Genomic DNA, 14,664 nt, shown 5'->3' on the forward strand with positions numbered 1-14,664 from the left:
CCTAACTGTTCTGATTCATTCAAGCTCATTCAGGTGCAATTTGTGTCCATAAAACCTATGATATGACACATTCCTGCATTTAAACAGTAAATTCAAAATAGAAAATGATAGCCCACTGGGTTTAAAAACAAACAAACAAAACCCCCAGAACTTGAGTTCCTTCAATTCTGTCATTCTATGGGACCACTGGAGGCTTGTTTTGTGTTTAAAATCAAAAGCTGTGATACAGAGTGTGAAGTGAGAAGTAGAATGCTTTTGTTTGGTAAGCACTATTTTTGTTTATATGTGAAATATTTTACTGAATTTAAACAATATCTTTAAAATTGAAATTTCTTCTGTGTTTGCTTGTTTTGAAACTAGAGAACAATTTAAGAAAATAATCATTACTGATCATTACATGATTACTAGTCAAAATAATTTCATCATGTTAATAATTCTAAGATGGTCTCCAAGATTCCCACCACCCGGTGTACATGGCCCAAACAATCCCCTCCCCTTGAGTGTGGGTGGAAGCAGTGAATATAATGGAATATTACAGTCAGTTGACTTTGAGCTAATCAAAGGGGATATTATCCTGGGTGGGCCTGACCTAATCAGGTGAGTCCTTTTAAAGCTGGTGACACAGCAGAAAGGTCTTTCCTGCTGGCCTTGAAGATGCAGCCTCGATGAATTCCACAGCTACAAGGAAATTAGTTCTGCCAAAAGCCATGTGTGTTTGGAAAAGGACCCCAAGCCTCAGATGACACCACTCCCAGCTGACACCTTGACTGCAGCTTTGTGATACCCTGAGCAGAGGACCCAGCTAACCCATACCTGGACTCCTGACCCACAGAGACTGAGATAATAAATGTGTGTAGGTTGTTTTAAGCTGCTAACTTTGTGGCCATTTGTTACCGCAGCAATAGAAAACTAACGCACGAGCCTAAGGCCCCCGGGCTGGCCAGAGGCAGAGCTGGATGAATATATTCCAGTCTGCACGCTGTGAAGGAATCCCTGTTAATGCTTGGAGACGCCAAAGCAGAGAAGTTAGGTGTCTCAGCCAAGATCACACAGTTGGCAAGTGAAGAAGTCAGGCTAAGCCAGGCCTGTCCAACTGCAGGGCCTCCAAGGCATGTGCTCCATGGATGATCCTGCAGGTGGCTGGTAGTCAGACCCTATGGTGACGTGTGGTGATTTCTGGTGACAACGGGACCCCAAAGCTAGAAAGACCATGTAGAAGAAGTGGTTCCCACTCCAAGATTCCCAGACTGGCTTCACCTCAACCCCACCTGGTCACCTAGCTGAGCAGTGGAGCCAGGCCCCAAGACATTGCCTCTCCCAGCCCTCTGTTTATGTCCTTTATATCATGTTTTCAATTACTCCATTTGCACATCTGCCTGTCCCAGCCTCCCCACTTGAACGTCGGCCCTGTGAGGGTCCACATCTGACATGGGATCCCAGGGCCACCACGGTCCGGGGCACACAGTAGGCACTGAACGACATTCACTGAACGGATTATGGAGTGAGAAATGATTACTTCTGTTCCTCCTCTGATCCCTTTCTCTTCCTTTCCCATGGCCCCAACCTGGGCTCTAGGGCTCCAGAGGCGGCTCCCTTCATGGGCGATGAAGTCTTCACCCTTGCCAGTTCCACTCCAAGTCACCCCACTCCACCCCACTGAGGAGCTTCCAGGACCGGAGACCCCCTACGAGGGGGCCTGGAGCCTCCCAGGTTCCCAGACACAGCGACTGTTCCCTCTGCTGGCAGAAGTGGGCAAGTGCATGGAGGTCCCTCCACACTGGAGATGCTGGAAACACTGGGAAGGTAGGAGTATCCTGGCCTGAGTCCTGCCACAGTGAGGGGACTCCTGCCCTGAGGCCTGCAACCCTGGAGTACTCGCTGGCCTCAGCCCTACCCACAGGGCTGGCAAAGCAGCAAATGCCTCAGATGCTCTGTATTTGCCAAGCAAGGCCTGGATGGGGGACCCCAGACCAGGAGGGGGGACATTGCTTCCACCAGGAGAGCACATTACTCAGAGGGAAGACAGTCCTCTAGCAGCCCAGCCCTGAGAGCTACCCGGTCCCACCCCATGATAATAACAGCTAGCACAGTACACCTACTACACGCATACCTCACCTATCCTTGCAGGGTGGGTACTACTACTTCACTATATAGACCAGAGGAACAGAGAAGGTGGTGGAGTCAAAATCCAAACCCAGGTCAGTGTGGCTCTAAAAGCCCCTGCTTTTTACATGCCCTGTGTAGGTGTGCCTCATATATTATTTCTAATCCTACATCTAAGGAAGCCTTGTTACCCAAGATGGTCACATGTGGCTTCAAAGCCAAGGCTGGCTTGGGTGTGGCTGAAGCTGGGAGGTGTCTGGGATGGGAAATGGCCTCCCAAGACAAGACAGTGCCACGGGTACCTCCTGGCTGGGTGATCTTGGGCAAATCACTTAGCCTCTCTGAACCACTGTATTCTCATCCATAAAAGAAACATAATTCCTGTGGCTGTGGGGATTAGAGATCATGTGTGTCAAGTTCCCAGCACAGAGCACCCAGGCATAGAAAAGCTGGTATTGCACGTGTCTGTCTCTGATATTCCTCCCTTCCCTTGAGCATGGGCTGGCCTTAGTGACTTGCCTCTAACAAATGGGATAAAGGAGGGGTGATGGTGCAACTTCAGAGAGCAGGTGATGAAAAGCACTACGTTTCCTCCATGCTTGCTTCTCGATCACTCGATCCATAGAAGCCAGATGCCACAGCATGGAGACACTCAAGCTGGCCATGTGGCTTCCAGCCAGCAGCCCATAGAAGTGACCTTGGAAGCAAGTCCTCCAGCCCAAGTCAAGCCTTCAGATAACGGCAGCCCTGGACAACATGCTAACTGCAACCTCATGAGACATTCTGAGGCAGAACTACCCAGCGAAGCAGCTGAATTTCCAACCCACAGAAGCTGTGGAGATCATGTTTGCTGCTTTAAGTTTGTCATTTATTAGTTATAGAAATATAACTAATACACTTTATAATCAGCATCCTTGGACCAGCAATTGCTTTAGGGTTGAGCTGCCCCAATCTCCTCCCCATAGCTGTGGTCACAGAGAATCCACATTGAAGAGGGTCCAGGCCCTGTGGAGCTGGCCACAAAAGAAAGAATAATCACTAATATTTACTGAGCATCTGCCATCTGTCAGGCATTGAGCTAATAAGCACTTTACATTTATCTTCCTAACAAAAATCCCAGGCGGGAAATACCACCATCCTCTTTTTACAGATGGGAAAACTGAGGTGCCAAAAGGTTGAGTACCCATCCAAGATTACACAAGGCAGTAATCAAACTCCACAATTCCAGCCCCCAGAAGTAGTGAGTGGCCCCCTGAAGGGCACTGTGGCTCTAAGGCCCATTTCCCCTCTCCTGTCCCATCCCTAGCCCCCAGCATCACCACTACTGCCCACTTGCTCTCCTGTGAGGGTGACTAACATGGGGTCTGGGGCAAATCCCACCCAGCCTGTTGTCCCTTAGCCAAGGCAGTGCCTCTGCCCTCTTCCTGCTGTCAGGTGAGCCCACCCCTCACCTGTCCCAGCACAGGTCACTGAGCACATTCATGGTGAAAGTTCCCTCCAGGTCGTCTAACCCAGCCCCCTCCCATTCATTCAGATGCAGAGACAGGCCCAGAGAGGTGCGGTGGCTTGTCTAAAGACAGAGGCGGGATTAGGGGGGGTGGGGGAGGGGTGGGCACTGAGGCTGGAACCCAGGTCTCCTGGCTCCTCTCAACCCAGCCTGCACCCTGGGGCTGCCTTTCCCAGCGTTACCTGCCCCCATACCCAGTGTAGTCTCCACCCACATGCCCAGATACCAGGGATTGGAACTTGAGGCCAAACTTCTCAGCATCCTCCACTACTCCCGGCCCCTGAGGGTAGAAGGGGGCTTATCTCCACCTGTGAGGTGGTGCTGTCCTCACCCCACCCCCACTGTCCCTGCCAGGCAGCCTTGATTAATGGGCTGGTGCTATCTTATCTCCCAGCTGCAGCAAGTTAGGGATTAATGGGTGGTGGCCTGGACCCTGGGAGGACACATCCTGCCCCCAGATCAACCCAAGAGCTCTGCAGGAGGGCGGGGAGCAGGGAGAAAGGGGACTAAGGGGGTCTGTTCTCCAGCTGCCATCTTGCTCACCCACCTGAACTGGCTGAGTCACCACAAAGCACCCAAGACTGGGCCTGGCACTCAATGGGGGCTCAATAAATGGTAGCCACTGTTACATTCTGCTGTTGTTAGTTCCTGGAGTCCTTGGGCCCATGCCTGCCCTTCGGTTAAACTGCCAGTCTCCACCACCGCACAGCCCACAGACTAACTAGGAAGTCACCTTCCCCACTCCAGCCTCAGGTGCCCCATCTATAAAATGGGCACAGGTTTGGGGGTTGGAAACAGGGTTGTAGGTCCGACATTATTTTATTGAGTGAACTGGGAGTGGGTTGAGGGATTTATGGATCCAGCTGTGAGGCTTTAGATAATCGATTCATCCTCAGCCTCAATTTCCTCATCTGTAAAGGGGTATGATAATATCTGCATTGTCAGCATGAAACAACTTCTGGAAAGCCCTGCCAGGACTGTTCCGTGTCATACTGAGTGTGGGTTCCCAGATGGGGTCAGACACCAAACTCTGACCAAGGGGTTCATGCTGATACAAGTTGCTACTGACAGAACCAAGCCCAAATCCAGGCTCAGCTTTGGGAGAGAAAGGCTGTCTGAGCACAGGCCCTCCTGCTAGGACTGAGGAAGGGGGACCAGATGTTCTGCTGTGCCCAGGACAGTGCCAGGTCACTCCATTGCCCGGGTGCGACTGTTAGTACCACCCCCTTTCACTCTCCAAGTGTCCCCCCTTGGAGAATCAGTTATGTGGTCCCTAGGCTGAAGGAACAAGGTTCCATCCTCCCTCGGAGAAAGAGAGACTCCATCTAACCTTGAGCACATGGCCAGCGTGTGTGAAGTCAGGCAGCTAACTCCACCAGAGCCACACAGGGGTCCCGACTCAGAAGCCCATGACTCAAAGGACTCCCCGCAAACTCCTCCCTAGTTTTCTCAAGAAACACATGGTCACTATAAAAGGGTAAGAAAAGATATGAAGATTAGTGAGAGACGGAGGGCAGGAAGAAGGGACTTTCAGATGAACAGACAGAATAAGGGAAGAATGGATGAATTAAATGAGAAAGAGGAAAGAAAAACGGATACGGGGACAATGGATGAAGGGAAGAAAGGAAGGATGGAAGGATATTGAAAGCGAGGATGAAAAGACGGATGGCTGGGGGGTCGACAAGGGGATGGATGACAAGAGATGAACGTCAGAGTCTCACTGGCCAGCTCTCTGACAGAGCACAGCAAACAGGGAGGCCAGCAGAGGGCTTTCTTTCCAGAAGGACATACAGATTGACTCTTTGGGGCCCCAGGAAGCCAGTCTTCCCTCCCCCACTCCAAAGACATTCCTAGGACCACTCCTTCCCCTTCACTCTCTGCCTCTTCCCACTGCCCCTTCCCAAAGGGCAAAGGGCAGCACAGCCAGGAAAGCTATCTGCTATTTATCCCAGCCCTGTTTACTCTGGGTCTGTAATTAACAGAGTCTCCTTCCCAGATCAAGGAGGGCCCAAGAGGGCCCAAAGAGGACACGGAGAGCCCTGACAGGCCAGGTTACTCATTGATAAGCAATGGGGAATTGAGGGAGGCTACACCTTATCCTCTTCTGTCCCGTCAGCCACCCCTTCCTGACTCCCAAGGAGGCAGGGACCCAGGTCCCAAGCAGTTCTTAGCTCAGGAAGGCTGACATGGGATGGCCCTGCCTAGAAAGCCCTGCCTCAAGGTGTGCAGGTCTGTGCAGGTGCAGCTGGAGTCCTGGATCTGCCTTCACCTGGGCAGCTCCCAAGATCAGGGTCAAAAGACTGTGTAGCCTAGTGGTGAAGATCATGGGCCCTGGGAAGGGACCAGACCCAGGTTCATAGACCCATCTCTTCTCACTTACCAGCTGTGTGACCTTGGGCAAGTGACTTAATCCCTCTGAGCCTCAGTCTTCCCCTCTATAAAACAGGGATGATGGTAAGTCAGACCCATGTCAAAAGATGCTGCTAGGATGGAATGAGTTAACTTACATAACACACCAAGCACGCCAGACATCAGCCACAGTTTTGGGCTCCTTTGGGGAACCTGGGGCACCCTTCTCAGCCTTTTCATCTTCCAGGTTCCTTCCACTTTCCCCTAGGATCCCCTCAGCTACCAGCAGACACTTGGAGGTTCTGTTTCCTCAGTTACCCAGAAGGGCTCCAGAGGTTCCTGGTTGTCCAGTCCAGTAGCCACCAGCCACATGGGCCTATTTAAATTTCAATTAACTAAAATTAATATTATTTAGCCATGAAAAGGACTGCAGTACTGATTCATGGTACAACATGGATGAACTTCAAAAACATTCTGTTAAGAGGCCAGGCACGGAAAGTCATATACTGTACGACCGCATTCCTATGAAATGTCCAGAAGAGGCAAATCCACAGAGACAGAAAGAAGCTTCGTGGCTTCCAGGGGCTGCGGGCAAGGGGAACGGGGAGAAACTGCTTAATATGGACAGAGTTTCCTTTTGGGGTGATGAAAATTTTTAGAACTAGATAGAGGTGGTGGTTGCCTAACATCATGCCACAGAAATATTCACTTTAAAACGGTTAATTTCCTGTTATGTGAGTTTCATCTCACTACAAATAATAATAATAATTTAATTTAAAATTTGGTTCCTTAGTAGCACTAGCCACATTTTAAAAGCTCAGTAGCCACATGTGGCTAGTGGCTCCAGGATTAGAGGGCACAGGTACAGAACACGTCCATCACTGCAGAGAGTTTTTTTAACAAGGTTGACCTTCAGGTAATCAAATATAATAGTGATAAAACCTCTTTACATACATTATCTCATCTGACCCTCTCACCAGGATGGCATTTTTTTTTAAGACATGGGGAGATTGGGACCCAGAGAAGGGAGGTACAAGCCCAAGGCTGCACAGGGAGTGGCAGGCCAAAGACCCACACTGGGGTCTGTGGGCCTCTGGGGTCCTTTCTGCCCCCCTCAGAGACGGGCCCAGGAAGTAACAGCCAAACTCTCTGGCCGTCTGGCTGTCCTGCTCACATATCTGCTTTCTCCTGAAGGGGACTTGGCACCAGTTTAAAGCAGGCGAGGGTGTGAAAGTGTGCAGTCTGGAAGTTGAAGGGTGCTTGGTTCCTGTTTGCAAAAACTGTGGGGAAGAGAACTTAGTGCCAAGTGATTTGGAATTTTAACAAAAACTCCAGGAAGCCAAAGGCTGGGTAATGTGAGTGGAGGGGAAAGAATGCACCTTTCCCTGACCCCAAGTTGCCTGGCCACATAACTAGGTCAACAGGGCACAGACCTTTGTCTCTAGTGGACCCTGAGCTGTCTTCAGAGCCCTTCAAGGGGGGCTAAAAAGGCCTGAAAGTTTTCCTGGCCTTGGCATAATTCAGACTCGTGGGGCAGTGGAAAAGCATGGAAGGTTGGGAGAGTCAGAGCTTTGTTCAATTCCAGCTCCATCGCTTACTGCCTGGATGACCTTGAGTGAGACACTTAACCTCTCTGAGCCTCAATTTCTTCACCTGTAAAATGAGGACTGACTGTGTGTCTCCCTCAGTTGCTGTAAGGATGAAGCAAGATAACAGATGTGACTCCCGAACACCCTATAAAGATGACTTATCTTCACCAGGACCCAGGCAGCTCTCAACCACTGTCCTTAGGAAGATCTCACCTTAAACATGAACCTGGGGAAGTCTTAAGATTAAAATCCTCATCAATAATATTACTAATAATGGCAATGGTGCTGGCATGGGTCAGACTCACTGAAGGGTGATTATGAAATCGCAGATGGCTGCCCTGCCTGTACTCAAAATACGTACAGTAGAGTCAGGTCCATCTGGAAGATTCCCAGCTGTGTGACCTTGGACAAGTTCCTCAATCACCTCTGACTTCTCATCTGTAAACAGGGATGATAATAACATCTACCTCTCAGCATTGCTGAGAGATTTAAATGAGATGATAAGAACTTAGCACCATGCCTGGACATACAAATGTCTGCTAGCACTGTTCATTAATCAGAGCCCTGAGCCGGGTGCTGGGGAAGGTAAGAAGGACAGGAAGCCAACTAACCACATCCCCAGGCAGAGGAGGCAGGTCGTGTGGAGCTTCCAGAAGGGAAAGAGTCCTCATTTTAGCCTCAAGGAGGTCCATGAGCCTTGGAGAGTGGCTGCAACCATGAACAGGACGAGGGGTGGAAGTGGGGAGCGGGCACGGCCCCCTCCGAGGCCAGCATTTCTCATCTTGGTCCCCAGCCCACTGCATCAGAACCACCTGAGAGTGACATATGCTGAACTGGAATCTGCAGGTGGCCCAGCATTCTGAATGGGTATTTTAACCAGCTTCCAAGCTGATGGCCTCACACTGCAAATTTGGGAACGTCTCTCCCCTCCTGGCTCTGGGGTGTGTCCTGTGACAGCCCACGTCAGCCGGCTTAGTCGAGGTAGGTCCAGGAGGCCAGGGACAATTCACAGGCACAGGAAGTCAACCCCAAACCTCATCTGCCCATCATACTTCCAACCATTAGACAAAAACAAAACACCATGGGGCATATGCAGGGGTGAGGAGTAACAGGTGGCACAATGCAGACACTGACTGATTTCAGAAGATGACCAATGAGGGTAGCCACCAACCAATCAGAACAGAGGTCTGACCAATCAGAACAGCCAAATAGGGCCCAGTCGGCTGCATGCACCCCTGGAGAGAGTTCATACTGGACAGGGGCCACTGTTGGGGACGGGAATGCTTGGTGGGTAGGGCTCTGGCCCACCCTAGCCCTTACCACACTCGACCCCTCTCATCTGTCTTATCTGTTGAGTTCCCACAAGCCACATTATTTGAAAACAGGATCTCCTTACTTTAAAAACACCATTGGAGGGCTTCCCTGGTGGCGCAGTGTTTGAGAGTCCGCCTGCCGATGCAGGGGACACGGGTTCGTGCCCCGGTCCTGGAAGATCCCACATGCCGTGGAGTGGCTGGGCCCGTGAGTCATGGCCGCTGAGCCTGCGCGTCCGGAGCCTGTGCTCCGCAACAGTGAGAGGCCCGCGTACCGCCAAAAAAAAAAAAAAAAAAAAAAAAAAAAAAAAACACCATTGGTGAAAAGTGTTGATCCATGAGTGCTTCACAGGGGCTCTGCCGGCCTTTGGGGCAGGACAACCCTTGGTCGTGCAGGGCTGGGCTGGACGATACAGGAAGTTAGCATCCTTGGTCCCTGCCCAGTAAATGCCAGCGGCAGCCCCAACGGTCCTGATGATCAAACCCAGGCAGGGGCAGCCTATCCATCCAGCTGAGAAGCACTTCTAGCCCAACTCCCCCTGCTTTACAGCTGAAACAACTGAGAGCCAAGACATCGAGTGACCATCCAAGGCCACAGCACAGCGGATGAGTGGGGAACTGGAGAACCAAAAGAGGCGGGCTGAGCCCAGGTCTCAGACAAACCTAACTGGGGCCTCAGTTACCCAGAAGTGGGCAGGACAGAAGTAGGGGCCCCTTCCAGAGAGCCTCGTGTGGGCACTCATGCCCTGAACTGCCACCAGCTGGAAGAACAAGGACCAGGTAGCCCCACTAGAGCCGGAACCCTCAGCGTCCGAGCACAGAAGACCCATTCTGGGGCCAGGCAAAGAAGCTGTGACCACGTCGGCGGCCCTCGGGGCAAGCGCCCGGCAGTTCCCAGGCCAAGGCCCCAGCTCCCTCACAGCAGAGGACAATTGCTCCATTGGCTAGAGTGGGGGAGAGGAGATTCACTGGCCGGGGCCCTGCCCGGCTTCTCCCCACCCGTACCCTCTCCTTAATGAGGCCATTGTTTGCCCAGGGTTCCCCCAACAGCCGGCCCTCACCCCAGCCACTCCTGCCCTGGGTTTCCCCTCCACAGCCTGCCCTCCAGGACCTCCTGGGGGCTTCCTGACTTTCTCCCTTGCACTTGGAGCACAAAGGTCCCTGGGGCCTCTCTGACCTATAGTTCCCCTTACAGGGCCACTCACTTCCCTCTCCCAGCCTCTGGTTTTTAAATTAATCAAAGAGGCGTGGACTGCCAATTGACTTCTGTTCAGCATGAGAGGAGTTCCATCCTGAGAGCATGTAATTCCAGTCAAAAGCAAAGAAATCTGCTCTTTTATTTACGGGCAAATGCACCATTCTATGTTGATTTGGGGAAAGATGGTGAATAGCTTATGAAGCTTTAGTAGCTCCTTCCCAGACCCTGGGTGGTCAGGAACCAGCAGAATAGAGAATAGCTTTCAGCTGAAACATTTTATAAATCTGGGGTCCCAAGGGCCCCATGCAGCCACAGCCAGGGCTGAGAGTGGGAGCCGTGCACCACCTGCCTCCTGTGATTGCACAAAACTCTTTCAGCACTCACACTAGAGCAGTTTTACGCATCTTCAGGTACTTATTTAATCTTACCAACAAATCTACAAAAGGAAAGTCCCCATTTTGCAGATGGGGAAACTGAGGCACCAGGAGCTGTGTCTTACCCAAGTTCCCACATAAGCAGTAAAGGCAAAAGCCTAATCATAGGTTCCTTTGACTACATTCAGGGCTCATTATCTTCTCTACCGAGAGGCTTTGGGGCACCTCTCCACCCCCCCCCCCCAACTAGGAACGCACTCTAGTTGTGATTAGAAGATACTTGTGTGTTTGTTCATCGGCTGGCTGCCCCTCTAGACCTCATACTCCCTGAGGGCAGTGGCCCAGGCAACCAGGGCCAAACCTGCTGCAGCCTCATTACCTGAGTCCCACTGAAGTTTCTGCTCTGGCCCCAGGGCTCCCCTTCCCCTGCAAGGCAGTTTGGGTCAGTGCTAGACAGTGTAGAACTCCCTCCAGACATTCTCACATGTGGACAGGAATCCACAAGCCACAGGGGGAAATCCTGGGTTCAAGTCCTGGCTCTGCTTTTTGGCTGTGTGACTCTGGGCAAGTTACTAAACTTCTCTGAGTCTCAATTTTCTCATATTAAATGAGGATGATAATGCCTCCCTCATAGTGCTATTGGAATAATTAAATGAGGTAATATATGGGAAAGCACAGAGCATTATGCCAGGCACCTAGGATGCCCTAAACAAGTGTTCAAGAGACTAGGGGGAAGGAGGGAGCAAGGGAAGTCTACATGAGCTTAGGGGGCTTGTCCATCACCCCAAGTCCCTCAGCAAGCATCTCATGCTACCCCACTTACTCCGCTCAGTCCTCACCAGCTCTCCCCACAGTCACCCTATAGCCCTCCGGATCTTCCCTGGGCCTCCCAAGAATTCCAACAGAGACCAAGAAAGGTTAAAGGAAGCTGGCTCCCACCTGAGCCCATCTGGCTCCAAAGACTCCTTTCTCCTGCCGCTTCCTTCCACCAAGCATTCATCTGTCCAGTCAGTCACTCACTCACGCAACATGTATTGAGCATCTACTACGTGACTGGCAGTATTCTAGGAGCCAGAGGAACGGAGATGGACAAGACAGACCTTGCCTCTGTGGAACCCTCAGCCTACTGGGAAGCCAGAAATTGAAAAAAATCAACCTAGTGAGATGATGAACAGGAGATGAGGGCTGCACAGGGAGGTCTGGGGTTCTACGAGTGCACCCAGCCAGAAGGCCTGGCCTACCTGGAGCCTTGGGAGGAAATTTATGTTAAAAGCAATCAGAGCAACTGAGGGTCTCGAGCTGAAGGGTGAGGCTACCGTGTTTGCAGTTTGAAATGATTCACTCCTGCAGAGTGGAAAACAAGACCAGAAGGCAGCCCCAAGCAGTGAGGAAGGACAGCATTGAGGAGGAACAACAGTGAGAAAGGGACAGCACAGGTGTATTTACGAGAAATGTAGGAGCAAGGAGCCACAGAATCTGGTGACAGTCTCTAAAGACCATTGTCGTACCGATGTTCAATAGTTTTAACTAACAATTATACAGAAAGCTCTCCTCTGTGCACCATTCCAAGCACTTTTTAAATGAACTCTAATCCTCCCAATAATCCTGTAAGGCACTATTGTTATTATCCTCACTTTACAGATGAGGAAACTGAAGCACAGACAGGTTAAATAACTCGCCCAAGGTCAAGTAGCATTGAGGAAATTAGAATCCAGTCTTGCTCCAGAGTTCGTGGTCTTTTTTTCTTCTTCTTCTTCCTCCTTTTTTTTAAATATTTGAACATGCCAACAGCATCCGGGATCTTAGTTCCCCAACCAGGGATCGAACCTGTGTCCCCTGCAGTGGAAGCGCGGCGTCTTAACCACTGGACTGCCAGGGAAGTCCCCAGGGTTTGTGGTCTTAACCCAAACATTTGGCTGACTCTCTGATGTGCTTCTAGCTGGGCTGCCCACCAGCCACAGCTCAGGGCTCCCAGGTGTGCTGGGGACCCAGAGAGAAGAGGAGAGCATTTCTCAGCCTTCTCTCCATCCCAGCCCTGTCCAGAGACTACCAGCCGTGCCCACCCTCCACCCCACTTCCTTTTGTACTTCAGACAGTCATTCTTAGACTAGACCAAGGCGCAGGCCCAAGACAAGACTGGCCTCTGCTGTTTTTGCAGAGCTACATGAGATCCAGGACAAATGGAGAGCCTGCTGGTGCCCGGGCTCATAGAAGGAAGGACTACGTCACCTCCCTAGCCACTCGATTCAGTGACAGTGAGCCCAGCCCCTCCAGGACCAGGCCCCCACTGCCACCAGGGCACCCAGAGATCCTGAACAGGCCTTCTTGAACTGCTGCCCACAGCACAGGTTGTGCAGCAGGAAGGCTCGGCACAGCTGGGGGCCTATGGGACAGATGGTGACTTTGCAATCGACAAAACCAAAATGCTGGAAAGTAAAGCAGTGCTGTAGGTGTGGTAGGAAGAGCACTGGACTGGAAGTCAGGAAGGTCAAGTTCTAGTTTCCTCTTACAGAAAGTGGTGGGGGATGGGAGGATGCTGGGGGACAATAGAAGTGGTTCCCTGCTAGCACTAATAGTTCTCTTACCCTGCGCTCTTTGCTGAGTGCTCAGCAGCAGCTGCTATGAAAACACGTGTCCCAGCAGAGGAACACTGAGACTGTAAAAGGCAGATACTTCCAGGAGGCTCTGGAACAAGGACAAGACTCTTTCTCACCTCTTCGGGCATCCCAGCCCTCCAGGAGGCAGGCAAGCCTGTGCTGGCAGGACCTCCTCACAGCCAGGGATGGAAGAGGTCCCACCTCAAGCCAAGGCTCCTCACAGCCTCACCTCCATCATCATCCCAGCCCCCTTCCTCTTCACTATCCTCAAGACAGCCCCATGGAGAACGCAGGGCAGAGACTGCATTCCTCCTCATGTCCGCAGATGAGTAAACTGAGACTCAGGGTGTGGGAAGGACTTGCTATTAAGTTGAAAACATACAACTCAGATCTTCAGAATCCAAGCATGGTGCACTCCCCACTACTACACACTGCCTCTCCCAGAGGCTTTGTAGAGGCATGAATGGGGCAGATCTCTTGGCTCCTGGCTCTGTTATAGCTCTGATCACAGAGCTACTGTAAGCCAGGCACTCTGCCAGGTGCTTCTCTCATCCTTTATCTAGTAAATCTTCACTACCACCTAGTAAATAAACGTTACTAACCACATTTTACAAATGAATAAACGCAGGTCTAAAGTTCAATAGACATGTGTCCAAAGACACACAACTAGGATGTGGTCAGAATTCACCACCAGTCAGGCTGACTCAAAGCCCTGGCTCCTCCCACTACACTTCACTGCCTTTGTGTGTCTGCGTCCTCCACATGGGCTGGGACTGAGACTCTTACTCGTGTATGCCTGGCCCATAGCAGGCATTAGCTAAATGTTAGTTCATGGAATTATTTTTCCCAAGACTAAAGATTAAAAGGAACAAAGAAGGCTATTTCATACAGATAAAAATTACAATCCAAACAGAACATACAATAATCACAAAACTTTATGCTCCAGGGACTTCCCTGGTGGCGCAGTGGTTAAGAATCCGCCTGCCAATGCAGGGGACACGGGTTTGATCTCTGGTCCAAGAAGATCCCACATGCTGCGGAGCAACTAAGTCCGTGCGCCACAACTACTGAAGCCCACACACCTAGAGCCTGTGCTCTGCAACAAGAGAAGCCACCGCAGTGAGAAGCCTGCGCACTGCAACAAAGCGTAGCCAAGTAGCCCCCGCTCACGGCAACTAGAGAAAGCCCGCAAGCAGCAGCGAAGACCCAACGCAGCCAAAAATAAATAAATATTTTTTTTAAAAAAAAAGAAACTTTATGCTCCTAACAACACAGCTTCAAAGTATATAAAGCAAAATTGAATCAAAAGAAAAAAAAAAGAAAAGGAAAAATTAGCAAACCCCACAAAGGTGTATAGATTTTATACACCTCTATCAGAAATGAACAGAGGAAGTAAGCCAGTGGTTCTTAAACTTTTTGGTCTCAGGACCTCTTTACACTCTTAAAAATTATTGAGGTTTTAGATTAAATCAAAGAACTTTTGTTTATATAGATATCTACCATTTATATCAACATCTACAATGGTTAAAATGAAAACAGAAAAAATTTATATATTAATTCATTTCAAATAACCGTAATAATCCCATTATATGTCAACATAAATAAATTTTTGTGAAAAGTAATTACATTTTACA

The sequence above is a fragment of the Phocoena phocoena genome, chromosome 16 (assembly GCF_963924675.1).
Source record: "Phocoena phocoena chromosome 16, mPhoPho1.1, whole genome shotgun sequence".
NCBI classification, from domain to species: domain Eukaryota; kingdom Metazoa; phylum Chordata; class Mammalia; order Artiodactyla; family Phocoenidae; genus Phocoena; species Phocoena phocoena.